At 43.9% G+C, this 19,831-nt stretch overlaps 2 long non-coding RNA genes across 5 annotated transcripts in view; one reads left to right on the forward strand and one right to left on the reverse strand.

Moving 5' to 3' along the window:
* Window positions 1-11,723, forward strand: part of LOC106505351 — a 58,809-nt gene extending 47,086 nt beyond the window's left edge. For all 3 annotated transcript variants that reach the window (XR_002336756.1, XR_002336757.1, XR_002336758.1), the window contains one exon: window positions 10,812-11,723. This is a non-coding gene — a long non-coding RNA (uncharacterized LOC106505351). The remainder of the gene's footprint in view (window positions 1-10,811) is intronic.
* The window catches only part of LOC110255855, a 45,773-nt gene extending 26,360 nt beyond the window's left edge, over window positions 1-19,413 (reverse strand). For both annotated transcript variants that reach the window (XR_002336755.1, XR_002336754.1), the window contains exons 1-2: window positions 18,307-19,413; window positions 14,752-15,399 (exon numbers count right to left, since the gene is read on the reverse strand). This is a non-coding gene — a long non-coding RNA (uncharacterized LOC110255855). The remainder of the gene's footprint in view (window positions 1-14,751; window positions 15,400-18,306) is intronic.

Below are 19,831 nucleotides of genomic sequence, written 5' to 3' on the forward strand. Positions count from 1 at the left end.
CATGTGCCACGTCTTCTTTATCCATTTATCGGTCAATGGACACTTAGGTTGCTTTTGTGTTTTGGCTGTTGTAAATAGTGCTGCAGTGAACATTGGGGTGCATGTGTCTTCTTGAGTTATGGTTTTCTCCAGATAGATGCCCAGACGTGGGATTGCTGTGTCATCTGGATATAAAGTGGTGCAGCCACTATGGAGGACAGTATGGAGGTTCCTTAAAAAACTAAATATCAAGCTATCAATGCATCATTTTCATAGAGGTCATGCCTGTTGCCATACGAATATCAAACAAGGAGTGAGTCAGCCCCCTGGGAGGGAGATTAATGTTATGAGTGCCTCATAGAATGCCTGGCACATAGGAGGTGCTTAGCAAATATTACCAAATGGATAAAATCATCAGTAGTCAGGTTTTACTTAAATGACTATGCCTGGAGGGGAAACCAACACTGATGAATTTTATAGCATCTTTACTTCTTAAAATGTGTCACATAAAGGAGGGAAAATATTATTTCCATCACAGTCACGGAAATCTTAAAAGGATTACAACAGAAGCGGAAGAGACTCGACTTTCCTACACGCTGCCATTTCTGGGTAGAAAGTGTCACTAGCTACAGCAAACTATTGCCTGACCCTAAAATAACTGTTGCTGTGGGCCTGGTTAATGATACCTCGTTAGCGATGGAAGATAATGAGATGATAAGGGCAAGATTCATTGACCTTTCAAAGGCTTTTGATTTACTAAATGACACTGTTGGATAAGCTAATTAAATTTGGCTTTTTCTCCTGCAGTGATGGCTGGATTCTGATCGCATTTGATTAGGAAGAAAAATCAGGGGCTGTTTGAAGGCTATCAGCCTGATTTATTACCATTCCTATCTGATGGTGCCTTAGGGCTCAATAACTGATTGGCTTTATTTTATTTGTTTTAAAATTATCTTTCTGATGCTCGGGATAAGCCAGGAATTCACTTATGGAGCAATGATAATACCACTTCAAATAATGTTTCCTTCAGCGTCCCAGAACTTAATATGTTTTTCTCTCTGAGTCAGTGCTTTTGCCAACAAGGAAGATCCTGAAAGATAATCACACTGATTATGAAAACCTTGCTTGGTGACAAACTCCCCTGATACATATGCAGGCACAGAAATCTACGTAAATCTTAAAAAAAAAAATAATAAGGCCAAAAGGAATCCATTTGGTATAATTTAGTTATTTGACATGTCTACCTACTTGTCAAGTTCTAGGAAATTTGCTGCATGTCCTAGGAAATTTGCTGCATGTCCACACAACTTTATTTTAATGGTAAAAGCCTGGCATTTTTCTCAATAAGTGCTGGTGTGGCTAAACCCAGTCCTGCATTCAACTACAGACTACTCAATAACCAGGAAAAAATAACCACCCTTGTTTTTCAGACTGAGGCATATATTTAAAATGTTTGACGCCTACAGAGGGCTTGTAATTCTCTTCTTTCTTGAATTCGAATCCTAGTCTTTCTTGGCTGTAGTGAAATGTAAAGAATGTAAAGAAATCCTGTTTTAACTAAAATGAAGTTGTTTTTTAGAACTTGAGAGGTGAGATTTATTTCTGTTAGGCTTTCAAAGACACATCTGTAAATAGTCATTCAAAAAGTTGAGCTGAACCCCAATAAGGAAATAAATCCCAATTCATAACTGGGATTTATAAGAGAATGATAAATTGGGCTCCTGACCTCTCTCTTATGTAAGAGAGAACAGCATGGCGTTAAAAGCCTATTAGCAACATACACCTACCATACGACCCCACAGCCTTTCCACCCCAGGCCTCGACCCAAGAGAAATGAAAGCATATTTCCCCGCAAAGACTTGTACACAAACGTTCATAGGAGAATTTTTTTTGTAAAACCCCTAAACTGCAAACTACTCCAATGACAAGTGAATGGATAAAAAAAAACTCTTGGAGGGAAGCCTCCTGCACTGTTGGTGGGAATGTAAACTGGTACAGCCTCTATGGAGAACAGTTTGGAGATACCTTAGAAATCTATACATAGAACTTCCATATGACCCCGCAATCCCACTCTTGGGCATATATCTGGACAAAACTCTGCTTAAAAGAGACACATGTACCCACATGTTCATTGCAGCATTATTCACAATAGCCAGGACATGGAAATAACCCAAATGTCCATCGACAGATGATTGGATTCGGAAGATGTGGTATATATACACAATGGAATACTCCTCAGCCATAAAAAAGAATGACATCATGCCATTTGCAGCAACATGGATGGAACTAGAGACTCTCATACTGAGTGAAATGAGTCAGAAAGACAAAGACAAATACCATATGATATCACTTATAACTGGAATTTAATATCCAGCACAAATGAACATCTCCTCAGAAAAGAAAATCATGGACTTGGAGAATAGACTTGCGGCTGCCCAATGGGAGAGGGAGGAAGTGGGAGGGATTGGGAGCTTGGGCTTATCAGATACAACTTCGATAGATTTCCTGCTAAGTAGCATTGAGAACTATGTCTAGATACTCATATTGCAACAGAACAAAGGATGGGGGAAAAAAAATGTATACATGTAAGTATAACTTGATCCCCATGCTGTACAGCAGGGAGGAAAAAAAAAAAAAAAAACCTTGGTTTATACATACTATGTTAACATGACTCAGCAATAAAAAGATGAATTATCAATACATACGATATTAATGAATCTCAAAATAATTGTGATGAATGAAAGAAGCCAGACAATAAGAGATAACATACTGTATTATTTCATTTGTATAAATTTCTCTAAAATTCAAACTAACCTATGGTGACAAAAAGCAGATCAGTGATGGCCTGGGACGCGGGTAGGGAGTGGGATGGGGCCGGTGAGGGATTGTCAGGTGTGTTAGTCAGGGTTTTTCAGAGAAACAGACCAACAAGATGCATACAGGTAGGGAGTTCCCTTCGTGGCTCAGTGGTTAATGAACCTGACAAGTATCCATAAGGATGCAGGTTTGATCCCTGGCCTCACTTAGTGGGTTAAGGCTCCAGCATTGCCATGAACTGTGGTGTAGGTCGCAGACATGACTCGGATCCTACATTGCTGTGGCTGTGGTGTAGGTGGCAGTTGTAGCTCCAATTCGACTTCTAGCCTGGGAATTTCCATATGCCATGGGTGTGGCCCTAAAAAGATAAATACAGGTAAAGCTACAGATAGATTTACCTTAAGGAATTAACTCCCATAATTGCAGAAGTATAAGTCCAAAATCTAGAGGGGCCTATTGATATTGCAGCTCAAGTCCCAAGGCCATCTGCTGGCAGAATTCCTGTCTGTCTGCTTGGAAGATGTGTCTTTTCCCTTAATTGATGTTGAACAGCCTTCAACTGATAGGATGAGGCCCACCCCCACCAGAGTGGGCAACCTGCTTTACTCAAGGGCTCTTGATTCCAATGTTTCACATCCAAAAAGTACCTTCACAGAAATATCCAGAATAATATGTGATCAAATATCTGAGCACTGTGGCCCAGAGAGGTCGATCTATAAAACTAAGCACCACTGGGGGGGGGGGGGGGCAGGGAGGGGCAAGAGTGAGGATTAGGCCCTGAGGAAATATGGGGGGAGATCTGTATAGAGACTGATCATCTTGACTCATAAGTGACAGTCTTATGAGCGCCTATGTAAATTATCATTTATCCATCTTTACACTGTACATATTCATAGCTTATGGTATGTCCATTACAGTTCAATAAAGTTGTTAAAAAGACAGAGTCAGACTTATGCGAAAGATCACAGCTGGGCTGGCCAGTCAGAGAGACCTCACCTGTGTGCCTTCAATGACGTCTGAAAAAATGCCCAACATCAGAGAACTGAAATCTTTACGTACGAAAATAACCTGTGGAGAATAATAAGGGTCCATGGGTTCTACGTTTTAGAAACTACACACTAAAAAAAAAAAATAAGGCGTGGGATGAATAGTACATTTGCCACTCCTCTGGGTGTAATTGAAGACTTCAGATTTCTAGTATTTACTCTCGTCTTTAAATAAAGGAGTTTTTCAGAAGATCCCATTCTTTGGTATGTGGTTTTCTGATGTTATGCAGTGGATCCAGCACCAGATGGAGACAAGTGTGGCATACGCTGGGGCACAAGATCATGTTGACAGGGGCATTTCATGCCAACAGATGGTGACTTTTTTTTTCTTTTTAGGGCCACACTTGCGGCATATGGAAGTTTCCAGGCTAGGGGTCGCATTGGAGCTACAGCTGCTGGACTACACCTCAGCCACAGAAACAGCACCTGCAACCTACATCACAGCTCAGCTCGCAGCACTGCTGGTTCCTTAACCCACTGAAAGAGGCCAGGGATCGAACCTGCATCCTCATGGGTACTCATAGGGTTTGTTACCGCTGAGCCAGGATGGGAACTCCCTGAATGGTGACTTTTGGAGAAATAAATAGAACACCCATTTGCCTTTTCCTTTCTCCCTCCCCCCATTCCCACCCCAACTAGCAATCAGAAGATATTTTTGTAGCAAAACACACCTTCAAATGATGCACTCATCAGTGCACCCCTCAGGATACATTTGAGGAGCCTTTCAGAGGTCATGCAGACCCCGAATCCCCCTCAACACAGCGTCCCAGGAAGCACTGACAGTTCATTGCAGGGTCCAAGGGTTGAAACAGGTTTAGGACGGTCAGTGCAGATGACACAGCGCAAGTAGATAGCGCAACTCCAAAGACATTGAAAAGAGGCACAGCCATGAAGTATAAGGATGCCCACTTGCTCTCTGATCTCCTTCGTCCAGTCACCCCCGGCCTCAGCCTCTGGGCACAGAAAGGCTCTGTTCCCCCCATGCCTGCTAAGCCGAGGTGGGAGGAGGGAGAACTGATCATGGGAGAATATTCTCCCTTTTCCAAGGAGAAAACAAGAATATGTAGCCTACATGTCCATTCAAGATGTCCAACTCCGAAAGAGGCTGCCCGAGGCTGAGTCCTCACTAGTATTCTCCATGGGATGGATACTCGCTGTCATTAAAAACGCCAAGGGGACAGTCGCTTGTGACGCTTAAACACCTTTGGAGTTGTTGAATAACTTATACTTTTTCATAACACTTCCATAAAAGAGTAGGGAGCGGTCAACATTTTTGCTCCCATTTGATGGGCAAGGGAGCAGGGCCAGAAAAAAATGCAATGTCTTGAGAAGATGCAGAGTAGTTTAGGCAGAGAGGGAGTCTCGCATTTGTTTTATTGTTGCAAATTCATTTATTTCTCCTGGGAAGTCTAATTCCCTTATACCCTCCCATCCACTTTCTAGTTTCTTATTACATAAGAAAACCAATATTTCTCCCGTGAATATCTGTCTTCTCTCCTACAACACTGTAACCAGGACTTAGAGAAATGGCACCCAGGCAGCCTTTTTCTTTTTTTTCTTGAGGCAACCCATTTTTTGACCGCTATTTCTCCAGCCACACCAACAACCACAACAGGGCTCAGCAGACTGTCTTTTAAATGCAGGCATGTAGGCATGTAGGTGTTCCCTGCTTTCCAAGAGAAGCGCCCACCACCGGAGAGGAGAGCCATTTGCATGACAGTCATTTATTTTGCCTCAGGGCAGGGCAGAGGGATCCTTTCTGAAATTTGTGCTTGTCTGATTTCCCCCCAGTGAGAACCTGAGCAAGCCTTTCCACTTTCCCCCTTTATATGTCTCCTGTGATCACTTCATTCCCGGACCAGAGAAAACAGCCTCTGTGATTGCCCACGTAATTGGCAAGCATGGATCTCCAGGCGGCACTTGTCGTGTCTCGTCATGTCAGGTTGCTTGCAATTCTAGGCCACCCTGGCATCACATTATTCCCAAGATGGCACTTGTGCGTGCCTTTCATTTTCCAATCACTGTGTTAAAAATCCCACACCTTACTCCCGGCTGATTTCAGTGACAGAGACTGCGAGATGGAGGTGAGAAGGACACACCTGCAGCCACTCTGCTGTCACTAGGGTGTGTGTGTGTGTGTGCGTGCACGCACATGTTTGCAAACCCCATTTGTGAAATTGACCCGGGGGCGGCCCTCTGCCAGCAAAGAGTGAGTTGTTCTTGAGAGTCAGCCCAGTCCGTGGACCCCCTAGTGTTGTGCAGGGGACCACGGGGGGGGAGAATTTCTCAGCGGCTGAGGGTGAAATCACTTATTGGAACTGGAAAGAAAAATAACGAAACCACGAGATCACAGATCCAAGGATTTGCGAGTTGAAAGGGACCTTCAAGAATATCTAACTTAATTCCCTCTTGGAGGATGAAATGCGGTCCCAGAGTCCCCGGGAGGTTAAAGATTTTAAAGAGGACGATTTTGTGTTCCTCTTTGTTTTCTTCCTTGGGGGCTTTCAATATTTTCTTGTTTGTCTTGTCTGTATGATGTCTTCTCTGAGAATCAACTCTTAATTACACTTGCTGTCGGGAGGGGAAACACAGATAAAAGGAAGGCCATTTACACCCTTATGTTTGGACTTTACACGTGCGTTCGTGACGTCCAGGAGTTTCAGTGTTAAAGAATGAAGCTCCGTGCCTAAGACCATCCTGGTGTCAGAGTGTAAATTTATTGGAAGGAGTTCATATTTCTTAAATGTCTCCTCATTTGAGTCCAGGCTTCTTTCTCTCTGTCCTCCTGCAGCCTATCTGAGACGACATCAAATTAAGCCAGGAGGAATCAGAGTCAATTGCTTCCTTAAACTTTCTGAAATAAGAGTTCCCATAGTGGTTCAGTGGTAATGACTAGTATCCACGAGGACTCAGGTTTGATCCCTGGCCCCGCTCAGTGGGTTGAGGATCCGGCATTGCCATGAGGGAACTTCCATATGCCATGGGTGCAGCCCCAAAAAACAGGAAAAAAAAACTTTCTGAAATAACTATACATTTCTGCTCTTTAAAAATTAGATATTTATCTATTGTCACCAACACAGGACACATCTGTGAACATAGGAGCTGAAAGAAATCAATAGAAATTTCAAAAATATTGGAGCTTTCCTTACTTCTGCTCTTGGTTCAGCACCTATTCCTTGGGTAGTCACTGCTCTTTTGGAGTCAAAGGTCTTTTTGGTAATCTCGATAAAGATATGGTCTTTCAGCCAGAAACACAGCGTATCTACACATACAGAATTCTGTTTACGACTTTTAGGGAATATAAAGGTGTCAGGTCAAGAACCCCAATTACAGATTATCGATAAGAAACTTCGTCCACTTTTTATAGTGACTTAATAGCTGAACTTGTGTTGGAGTCAGGCTGAACCAATGGTAGGTCAACTGATTTTCAGAACAACATTTTTAACTGAAACTGATGACTGAGTCTAGTGGAAAAGCCACATCAAGATATTCGTAATAACCGAGGCTCCTTACATACTGGCACAGTGGAGACCCGTCAATAAAGGATTTTGAGAAACTTGAAGATAATTATCTTAATGGTAAATACACATGAAAGTACGAATGAGCTGAAAAGTCATTAATGAACTGTTTTAATAAATGTTATCATTTCCATAGAACCAAAAGTATGGTGGTTAAAATGAAACGAGTTTTCTGAAACAGCGCTCCCATCAAACGTGAGTCAAAGGTCCAAAGAAAATAACCCATGTAGCATGTGTCTATTTCAAGAAAGGCAGAATTTTGTGATGAAGCTGCAGCCCACACAGAGTTAAATGCAGTTCACTGGACCTTGACAACTCCTAAGTTTACTCTTTGATGAAATTCCAGAAGGAATTTAGAGGTAGGATCTTGATGAGGAGACTCTTATCTGTCAGATGGGTTTTAGGAATTCTAGAAATTCTAGTTAGGAATTGTCAGAACATGGAGAATGAACAGTTCATCGAGAGACACATATACACATATACTTCGGTCACTATACAGCACAAAGACAAACGCTTTATATCCATTTGCAGCGTCCTCACTGAAGGCAACTATTTATTGAGCAATTACCTTTTCAGGGGCATGTGGCTAGACAAGCTAGGGAAGGAGGACGGGGACCCCTGGGAAGTATGAATCGTGAGTTGTACGATCAAGACAATTACTGAGAAGAAATAACGTGTATGAAGCTGTTGCCTAATTACAGTAGGCAGCCTTGAGGATTGGCCCAAAGGGCGATTCTAAAAATAGAACATGCAAAGTGAAGGAAGAAAGATGAAGACGTATGTGGAGGGAGGGATTGTTCTGGAAGAGCTGGGACTGCAGCTGCATTTGGGGAGCGGAGAGGATGTGGATGAGGAGGCAGAGCTGGAAGAAGGAAGGGCCTGTTGTTTTCAGTTTTCCTTCGTGCGGATCTGACTGGTTTCCCTGCCCTTTTAAGTTGAGGTGGAAGGAGATACTCTGGTCAGTTACCGCTTACCCAGCAGCCCCAGGGGATAGAAGAACCCACAGCCCACCTTTGAACACGATAACCGCGAAGGGAGGCCAGCCGGCCCACTCCCACCTCCCCCAAGGCTGCCTGCGGGGCTGCGCTGCCAAGTCAGGGGCTCCTGACATTCCCTGACAGGTGTGACCAATTAATTCAGCCAACCTATTCGCCACCGAGGGTCTTTTGGTGTCACATAGACAAAACAACCGGATGGAGTGGCTCAATCTGTCCTTTTTAATCGAGCCATTATTTTGAGGACCTGAAATGACAGGTCTCGGTTCTTGAGGCAGGCTTTGAGGATGTCTGTCTTAATGAGAGTAGGGCAGGGAGGTGTTCCGGGGGCGGAAGGGGAGAGAATATTTTCCTCCAGGGAGAGGATCGCCTTCTCGGTGGAAACTCTTCCATGGGAATTTCCAAGGAATGAGAAGTGAAGCAAGGAGAGGTTGACTGTTTCTGGGAGGGGGATTTACAAAACTGAGTGGTTTATGAGATGTAGCCCAGAATACATTCTGGATTTTTCCAAACAGTGTGAAACAGATAAATGTCATTGGTTAGTGAGATGATTTATCTGAATTCTTTCAAATGTGAAAGTATTTTTTTTAATATGATTTGCTTGTGATGGAACATGATGGAGGACAATGTGAGAAAAAGACTGTATGACTGGATCACTTTGCTGTATAGTAGAAATGGACAGAACATTGTAAATCAACTATAATGCAAAAGGTAAAAATCATAAAATACAAAAAAATAAAATTAAATTAAAAAATTTTTTAAACCTGGAAAAAAAATTTTAAAATGTTACGTTCACTTGCAAAAACAGTATACTACTGGTTTGGATTCTCCAGTGGCAGAAGGTCTCTGCCACCATGGATGCCAGGGCACAGTTTTACGTTTGGGGTTGTTTTTTTTTTTGTCTTTACTTTTTACAAACCGATTTTACCTTAAGATAAACATAGAAACCCCTTCTTTATCATCATTTGAAAATTTTACATTTATAAATGTGACCAAAGAAACTAATTATAATCTTGAGCGTGTCTTTCTAATTACTCAGTCTCTGGAGATTCAGAAATGCCCTTTGGTCAATCAAACTTTCCATCTTCCTGTTTGCTGGTACCCGAAGCAAGTTGGAGAGGGTTTAATGGTTACAGCCCTGAGAGTTTATTTTTTTGTGCCGCTCTCTTAGCAACACACTCTCAGATGGGTTTTCTTAAGTTTGAAAATACCACTTTGATATGGGGATAAGCAAATAAGAAGAAAATAACATAAATAGATGGTTTTATACTGAAAGAATAAATAGCCACCTGAAAGCAGTTCCATTTCCATTTTTGCTTTTTCCTTCAAGAATTGATTATAGGAGGCTTTGCCTAGAGGCTAAACTGGCGATTATGTGGATTCGGCAACCCACTTAGGAGTTCCCTTTGTGGTGCAGTGGGTTAAGGATCCAGTGTTGTCTCTGCAGTGGCATGGGTTTGATCCCCAGCCCAGCAGAGTGGGTTAAGGATCTGGTGTTGCCGAAGCTGTGGTGTAGGTCGCTGCTGTGGCTTGGACTGAGCCCTGGCACAGGAACTCCCATAGGTGGGGAGTGCGGCCAAAAAACAAACAAACAAAAAACCAGACACATCTATGTAAATACAAAGGGCCAGAATCATCCAGATTTGTGTTGTAAGAAGCCACTCGTCCACACCACCTCCTCCTGGGAGTTTCCTCCCGTCTCATGCCACCCAGCCCTCACCCTCAGCTGCTTGCCCTTTATTTGCTGAGAATCCTTTTACTGTCTTGCTCACACCTGCCCACTCTGCTTCTCTCTTATCTTCCTGTCACCAGAATGAAAGCTCCATGAAGGTAAGGATCCTGTCTGTCCCCTGTCGGGCCCATCGCCTAACAGGGCACAGTGCATGTCCTTGGTAAACCTCAGCAATACCCATATACACGTGAATAAATGACCACCTTCCCTGAAGTAAGGCCTAATCCACCTGTCCACGTGGTTCAGGCGCCATCTCAAAATAGGGCCTCAAATTTAGACTTTCAATGAGATTATACATCCATGAACTGTGTGGTTAAACCATCATTGATGAGTGCAAAGGAAGCTTTAAAATATTACAAATTATATAATCTTGTTTGGGCTTTTCCTCACTTTGAAGCATAAGTGGCTCCTAGTCTTGCTTAATCTCGAAGTCAATTACTTAGGATGTTTTTTCAAGTATGTTTGAACCCATGTCCTTCCCTGAGGGCCGCAGACCCTTGCCCTGCTGTCTATTTTGAGGAAGTAGAGAAGTGCCCCTTGTTAGTGGTTATTCCCGAACACAAGAGGCATATAATTGTGCAACCCAGATATCACATGTTTAGGTGTAAATAACGAGGTCTGGTTCAACACATGCACCTCAAAAATTGCTTATCATTATACATATAATATTTTATTATGTATAACTTGTATATGCTATGTATTTTGTGTATTATGTCTTTATTAGTGTCTCGGCCATTTGTCAAATGCTTATGAAGCTTTGCTCTGTGGGAGGCGCCATGCTGACCGTTGGAGATGGGAAAGCCAAGGGAAAACGGTCTCCAGGAGTTTAACGTCCAGTGGGAAAGGTAAGAGTGAGAAATGTGACCATATAGCCTGGTCATCACAAAGCCATAAACCTGTACCACCGTAAAGAAACACCGGCTGTAACCACGTTTCCGCCCTCAGACTTGGGAAGCCTCCATCAGGGGAGCACAGTTTGAATGGAGCCTTTCCTAGGAGTTTTCCTGGCAAAGACACAAGTAAGAAGGGCGTGGGTGGACCCTGGTCATGCCCAGGGCACGTGTGAGGTGTGAAAAAGCTGACAGTTCCCAGGAGGGTGGTGGCGTCAGGGGAGGGTATGTCAAAAGGAGTGGAAAGAGATGCCCAAAGAAGGCGCCGTCGGCTGAGGTGAAGGTCCTGTTGAACGGAGTCTGCATCTCACATCCTGGAAGCCGACAAAGCATCGTAAGCACGGGAGTTATCCGTTCAATTGTTTGTTGAAAGCTGATTTTGACAGCAAGGTGGGAAAGGGACTGAGTGACGCAGGTTTGGAAATCAGGGTCACTGTCAGTAAATCTTGATGGAATATGTTCTAATAGTTGAGAGGGGAAATACCAAATCCACACGGTGTTAGAGTGAGGGGAACAGAGTGGCCCACATGAAGAATCCACAGAGAATGGATACAATTTGGGTGTTCACGCGTTTCTAGTTTGGAAGGCTGGTTGACAATGAGGGTATCAATGGAGATGCAGGATATAGTAGGTAGACCATGATTTAAGGGAGGCATTAAAGACTACACACTGCAAGAGTTCCCATTGTGGTTCAGCAGAAACGAATCTGACTGGGATCCATGAGGACGCAGGTTCGATCCCTGGCCTCACTCAATGGGTTAAGGATCCGGCGTTGCCATGACCTGGGGTGTAGGTCACAGATGCGGCTCATAACTGGCATTGCTGTGGTTGTGGTGTAAGCCAGTGGCTACAGCTCTGATTCAGCCTTAGCCTGAGAACCTCCTCCATATGCTGCAGGTGTGTCCGAAAAAAACAAAACAAAACAAAACAAAACAAAAAAGAGAGAGAGAGACTACACATAGTAGGTAGTTGTACATGGAGCTCTAGAAAGCAGAAGGGCAATGACTTGTTACTCATGTTAATGGTAATGGGAGCCTGAGAATGGATACTATCTTTCAGAAAGAGGAACAAAACCCACTATAAACAGCAGCAGGCTATTCTGGGCAGTGGAGGGGGAGCCAGGTCCAAAATGTGCCATGATAAGCACAAGTTTTGAAGAGGTGAAAACCATAAGGGGCCATGAATAAATATACAGACACAATGAAAACAGAGAAAGTAACCAACAGCAGGAAAGGAAAAAGGGGGCGCATCTGGAAAAGAACATGCAGAGAGTACTCACATCTCTGCCCTGGTGGAGAAGTATAATGAAAACCCAAGAACACTGCCAAGTTCTGACTTAATTTTAAGGGCCATTCAGAAAGGTCTCTTTATGATCCGTGCTCCTTCTGTTTCCCTCCTTCCACGTAAGAAACTGGAATGGGTCATTATACATTTCAATTAAAGGAGGTCACTCTTTAAAGGGCTAGAATAAATGGCTAAAAAAAAATCTTTGCATGAATATTAAGCCACATCAGTTAGCATAATTATAACTATATATGCATATGGATCCAGAAAATCTGAAGGAAACAATCAGAGATGTGCAAAAAATTTGCATTCAAGAACAGATATTCATCAGAGTTGTTTTCATCAGCAAAAATCTGAAGACCACCTGACTGTGTAACAATAACTTTAGTAATGGCACACGCACGTACGATGTGTGCAGGAAGGTCATCTAATGACATATAAGATACGGTCTTAGGCAAAAGAAAAAGAGTTTAGAACTGTGTGTATTATATGATTCAATTTAAAATGTTTTCTCTCCCCAGAGGCAGGCTAATAAATACTGAAATGTAAAACACACGGGTTATGTTACAAAGTTGGGATATTTTCTTGTTTATATATTCTAAAATAATGAGTTTGCATCCAATTTTTAATGAGAGAATAATGAAGTGAAGTCAAGAAATGAAATGAATAAAGGGGAGAGTGGAGATAATTACAGAGAAGCTTAGAGGATATAGGAGGAAAAGGGATCTAGGTCACTTGCTTAAAAATTATGTTTATGGTGTATGGATAAAATACTTCCCTTGTATCTTCTATTTAAAGCCATCACAGGACTTTAATTTCAATTTTTTCTGTCCATTCAAAGAGCTGGAAGTTCCCTGAGTACAGAGGTATTTTTCATTTATCGTGCCTGGAACAGTGTCTGGCTTAAAGCAGAAAATCAATAGATACTTATTGGTGAAATGCATACAGAGAGCTAACAACTAAGAGAGGAGAAGTGATACTTTCTTCCCTGACCATAGAGAAAGAGATAAGGATTCACTCTGAAATTGGTTATTCATGTATCAGGGCTGGAAAGTGAGGGCATTTCCCCAGGGGGATCCCACATCCCTGGGTGTGGGAGGAAAAGTCACAGGCTGAGGATGACGGTAATAAAGGTGGAAACCAATCACCATAACATCCATGGTTCCAGGATATCAGTGACATCAAGGGATGGGAAGAGGTCCCAATGACCTGCGTGACTAGTGTAAGTCTGAGTGAAAGAACGTGGTATAATTTTGGCTTTGCTCTGATAAGAACACATCCGCAGAGTTTGCATATTCTAGGAGAGCCTATGCCATGATCACCCAGCCTGTCCCATGACGGGAAAATCCTCGAACCATGTTTGTTTCCTGAAAAGTGTCGACAAGGGACACATCTTAGTCAGGCAATTGTCTCCTGTCACTCATTTTCATTTCTCCTTACTCGCTCCATCAGTTTCTCCTTTGCACAGTCAAGCCCTTCCCTCTCGCAGTGGTGGGTCACTTTGTGTGTGCTCAGAGGTACTTGGAACTTGGAGCCACTCCATGTGTACGCCCTCCATTTTCCAAATGTGCTCACTTTAATTGTGACTACTGGTTTGTTGGTGAATGTGGCTGTATTAGTTTCTCAGGGTTGCTGTAATAAAGGGCCACAAACCTGGTGCCTTAAAATTTATTGCTTCAGAAATTTACTGCCTCACAATTCTGGAGGCTAAAAGTATGAAATCAAGGTGTCAGCAGAGCCATGGACCCTTAAGAATCTGGGTAGAAACCTTCCTTGATCTCTCCTGGCTTCTGGGGCAGTGCTGGCAATCCATGGGTATTTCTTGGCTTATAGAAGCGTCACCCCAATCTCTGCCTTCCTCTTCCCACAGTGTGTGCATGTCTGTCTCTATTTCCAAATGTCCCTGTTTTATAAGGATACCTGTCATGTTGGGTTAAGGTCCAGCCTAAAGTCTTCATTTTGACTTGATTGCCTCTGTAAAAGCTCATCTACAAATAAGGTCACATTCTGAGCTACTGAGAGTTAGGACTCCAACCCATCTTTCTGGGGGACACAATTCAATCCATAATACTGGTATTCAAGACCCAAGGGATGGGAGTTCCTGCTGTGGTGCAACAGGCTCAGTGGAGTTTCTGGAGTACTGGGATGCAAGGGGCAGCCAAAAACCCTAACCCTAACCCTAACCCTAACCCAAGGGTTGACTCTATTTCTAAGTGATTCCTGATCTTGCATGGATGGGTTCTAAGAATCCAGAAGAACCTCCACCCTGTACTCTTAGGAGTGATGTTCCAGAGAGTAAACCCCTGTTCCATCCCTGGTCAGAGGTTCACTGTGTCTAGACTCCAACGTTTGGTCATGTGAAGCCTCCTGCTCCAACCCAACTCTGCTTGGCTATCTGAGGCCATTACAACCCTGCGGTGTTTGCCCACGGAATCTTTAGTTCTAGATTTTTCAGATCACCAAAAAGAAAGAGCCTGGATTACTACTCACCTAACAAGTTCTGTCTGTTTTGTTTGCCGTCAAGTGTCTGCAAGTGTAGCCAGGTTTTGCTGAGATCAATTTCCCTCATGAAGGCAGTGACGTAGGACCTTCTCTGCCTGCACAGTTTTGGTTTATGCCTGTTGTCCAGTTGTAAACACTAATAGCTCTTCACTTCCTGTCCCCAAAGGGACCTGACTTGGTAGCAAGGTGGAGAGACATCTCTAACCCCCGTCTACTTCTAAACTCTTGGCAGAACATGATGTTTGCGCATTATCCAGTTGTCTAGATGAGGACATGCCAGGGTACCCCGAGGATTCTGGTGGAGAGGGTCTCAAAAGCAGACATACTGGAGCTGCAGCAGAACAATCCTGCCTCTTTGCGGGCTGTGAGGAGAGAGGAGTTGCCGGTCTTGAAGGAAGGCTTGTGCTTGAGCAATGAGTAGCTGGATTTACAACGCTGCCTTGGCAGCTAGATGTCTTTTCTCTAAGTTCGTGAGCTCACCTGCCCTGATCTCTACCTGTGGGTCCCTCATGATGACGGATATTGGGCAGATCTCATATCTCAAAGGCTTCAAGCCAGATTCAATGTAATGCAGAAAACTTCTGATGGTTCTGGTACCCGTATTCGGTGATGTCATTTGTGTCCATCATTTGTTTCCTTCAAAGGAAAGCATTATTTGAATCATCCTACATAGATGCTACACAACAATATTGAATCCAAATAGAAAAACTCAGTTACCTTTGACCTACTTTCAGGTTGCCCAACAATTATCAGTTTAACCCAGTGTGGGCTCATTGGCTTACCAATCACTCCACCCTTCCTGATATAGTTGACTAAATTTTTACTAACTTAATTATAATAAATAGTCAGGTAATCTTTAACGATCCATGGGGCTCACAGCTATTCCCTTTGTTTTTGGTTTTTTGTTTGTTTGTTTGTTTGTTTTGCTATGGAAATTTTAATATCATTTAGTTTACTGATTGACGTGTAATAGTTATCATATATTTGCTAGATTAAATTTAAGCCTGAATGTCTATTGATTAATGTTTAGGTGAAGTGTGGGTATCCATTAACCTATTAACTTATATACATATATGCCTGCAGCATATGGAAGTTCCTAGGCCAGGGATCAAACCCATACCACAGCAGTGACCCAAGCTGCTGCAGTAACAATGCCAGATTCTTAACCCGCTGCACCACAAGGGAACTCCAAACTAACAAATGCTGAGTATGTATGGAATGCTGGAATGCTATGGGTTTTCTTCTCGTAGTCAAGTTGAAGACGACTTGTGTGCGTCTCACCCACTGTCTCGCAGTGTCTCTATATCATCTTCCTGTAGACAATCTCTGGGGCCCAGGAGCGCCCCCTACCGCTGCAGGTCAAATTACCACACTTAGCACTTGACACAGCACACACTCACTCTCGCGGTTTCCGTGGGTCTGACATGTGGACAAGGTCCCCACCTCAAGTCCTCATCAGGGTGCGAGTCGAGGTGGTGGCCGGGCCTGTGATCTCATCTGCGGCTCCTGGTTCTCACCTGAGTCCTCTGTTGGCAGAATTCGGCTCTTGGGGTTGTGCTCCTCAGCTCTGAGAGGCTGCGTGACCCTCTCTGCTGTGGACCCTCTACACCATGGCCGCTTCCCTCCTTGAGGCCCATAGGGAGAGTCTGCTGTGGCCCTGAGTCTCTCTGACTTCGTACTCTGTTCTCTAGATCCTCTCTCTCTTTCTTTTTTTTTTTTTTTTTTTTTTGGCCGTGCCTGCAGCATGCAGAAGTCTGTGACCACAGACACAGCAGTGGCAATGCCAGATCCTTAACCCACTGAGCCACCAGGGAACTCCTCTAGATATCTTTTAAAGTGCTTACCTGACACCATTAGATGTATTCCGAATAATCTCCACCTTTTGAGTAATTTAAAATGAACAGATTAGGGGCCTAACAGCATCTGCAAATCTCTTCCCTTTTACCATATAATGTAACCTAATAATGAGAGTGAGATTTCATCATATTTATGGGTCTTGGTCAAGCACCAAGGAGTCAGATTATACAGGGTATGTACAAAAGGGGGCAGGAATCTTGGAACCTTCTTAGAATAGGGGTGACAGCCCACATTCCATTGAAGAGAGGAAAAACTATTGTACTCATCTGTAAAATGGGCATTACAATATATTCACTCATATGAGGATTAAGTAACATAAAGTATACACTTATCGCAGTACCTAGGAGAGTGGTTGTGCTCCTGTGACTTTTCCTTTTTTTTAGGGCCGCACCTGTTGAGTATGGAAGTTCTCAGGCTCGGGGGTCCAATTGGAGCTACTGCTGTTGGCCTACGCCACAGCCACAGCAATGCAGAATCCAAGCTGCATCTGCAACCTACACCACAGCTTAAGGCAATGTCAGATCCTTAACCCACCGAGCGAGGCCAGGGATCGAACTAGTCCTCATGGATACTAGTCAGATTCACTACCACTGAGCCACGAAGGGAACTCCTCGTGTGACTTATTAACCAGGAAAACACTGAACCTGGAGGGGAGTTAGCATCACATTCCTACGGCACCAAAACTTAACATATTTCAAGATTACGATGGCTCCTTGCCTTCCCCTTCCCCACTCGAGACTGTCCAGGTAGAGGGCTGCCTACAGGGTGAATAAAAAGGTGCCCTGGCATTGCGGCAGTCCCCAAATAGCATTCTGCTCCGAGCTGTTGTGGGCAAAATTCAAGCACGTAAGCTTTGAGGATGGAGCGAGGCACCCAAAAGCCAAATATTTAACAACGAGGAAAGCATAAGAAATTTCTGATAAAGACGGAGGCCAGGCTGATATCTGGGGCCGGACCTAAAGCCTCTGGGTGGACATTAACTCTTTAGTTACTACGGAGGGATGAGATCCCACAATCTCTGGGTAAGACATTGGAGCAGCTGCTATTTACCAAAATGAATGGAGATGTTTGGGTATTTTATCAGTTGGTATGCAACGTGGACAGACTAGCCCTAGACTGGACATGTTTGTGGTTTAGGAATATTTACCTCCCAAGGAAATTCCCAGGAGGGGTCATCTGTTAAGCCATTGTCAGCAAACGCTAGAGATTAAGCTCTCAGAGCCTGGGGTGGAAAGGCTGTTTTATGTAAAGGTGTTGCTGTGGTCTCTTTATCAAGGGGAGGGGAGAAGAGACACTCAGATAAAAAGGGGTTGTTCCAGAGTCCAGCCAGCTCTCTCCCCCTTGCCTGTGCTTTGTTCACGACGGCCTCTAAAATCTGTTATGTGTATCAGTTACAGGACCACAGGGCCCCAGCATCGCTCTGGCTCTTACAAAACCATGGGAAACTGGCTTTATTAATTACAGTGCTTGCCCAGTGCAACACTTTACATCCATTCATAATTCACTGACATCCCTGCAAAATAAATATTGGGGTATTCACTCATCCCAAGCAATTATCTAAAAGAAGCTCCATCTATCACCAGGGTTCATAAACCAAGGGACTCGAGTATAAAAAATTCTAATTAAAGGAAGCCGATTTTTAATAGGAAATGCCTCCATTCTCATTCATATGCGTTAAGTACTTACCAGGACTGGAAATGAGCTGCCAGCTAACCTGATACATGAAGACGCAGCCGCAGGGCCCCTCTCCTGGCGTGTGGAACATTCGGGAAGGTTTTCTTCACCAAGTGGGAGTTCTGAGTGGCCCCGTGAGGAGTCTCCATGCTCCTGTTGGCACCAGGATTGGGCTGGAACAAGCCGGGTTCTTACAGGCCTTGTCTGTGTTACCAGTGAGTCCACGGAGGCTGAGACCTGCTCAGCACCTGCGCACCAGCAGACGCCGGGCTGCTTTCCACGTGCAGTGAGGGTCAGACAAGGCTGAGAGTCAGGACCCACACGTGTGTTCCCTGACATCGGAGACCAGAAGTCCTTATGGGCGATTTCTGCCTCAGTCCAGCTTGCTGAGTCTTGAAGGAAGTCAGCACGGCCCGCCCTCTTCCTTCTTTCTGTTTTTGTTTTTGTTTTTTTAATTTTTTTTTTTTTTTTGTCTTTCTGTTTTAAATGGCAAATCGCGAGAGCCTCTGTGGGGCTTGTATCAGCATCTAATTTAAACAAATTTGTTTCTTTCTGCTCTTACTTTCTCACATGATTACAGAAGCCTTCTCCTGGGAGGTAGGTGCCTTTCTGGGTATTGTAACTAAATCCTCCTTGACTTTTGACCTTGACGTGGAGACTGGGGCAGCCCTTCAAGTGAGTCTTTTTTTTGCCCAATCTCTTTGCTGATTTCTATCCCTGGGGAAATGGGTTCCTCATGGTTATCCTCAAAAATACGGTTGATGCTTCTACCGGGTTGTACACAAGTGTGGATGCCCTGGTCAGTGCTGGAAGCTGCTGCAGAGACTTGGCTTCCCACGTAAATGTTGTCACCTCTGGCTCCACCATTCACGCGTGGACAACATACAGCATTAAGTCCTGATGTCCCAGGGGACACATCAGGCCACTCACGGCCTTACCTTCTACCAAACATTAACGGCGATGGGGAAAATGATGAATGGACACTCCACTTACTTCGAAATAAGATAAACTATGAATGCAGAATTTTTAAGATTTCACAGAATGATGTATAGCGAAGACCAAGTTAACGTCTGTCTCCTACTCTGAGTCCAATGTCTTTTTGAACTTTTGGGAGCCAAACTCTTTTTTTTTTTTTTTTTTGGCTTTTTAGGGCCGCTCCCGCGGCACATGGAGGTTCCTAGGCTAGGGGTCCAATCAGAGCTGTAGCCGCTGGCCTACACCACAGCCACAGTAACGCAGGATCCGAGCCACGTCTGTGACCTACACCACAGCTCACAGCAAGGCCGGATCCTTAACCCACTGAGTGAGGCCAGGGATCGAAGCCACATCCTCATAGCTCCTAGTCGGATTCGTTTCTGCTGCGCCACGGTGGGAGCTCCGGGAGCCAAACCTTTGGGAGGCAATGGGGCGATGACTCCTTTAGAAGTTTGTGAAAGTAAATATTGGTCATGATGATGTTAAGAGGCAGAACTAATACAAGGATGCGTGTAAAGGGTTTTCAAAATAGAAGTTGACAGGCAGCCACCAGGTGACTATC

Source organism: Sus scrofa, chromosome 11, assembly GCF_000003025.6.
Source record: "Sus scrofa isolate TJ Tabasco breed Duroc chromosome 11, Sscrofa11.1, whole genome shotgun sequence".
In the NCBI taxonomy this organism is placed as follows: domain Eukaryota; kingdom Metazoa; phylum Chordata; class Mammalia; order Artiodactyla; family Suidae; genus Sus; species Sus scrofa.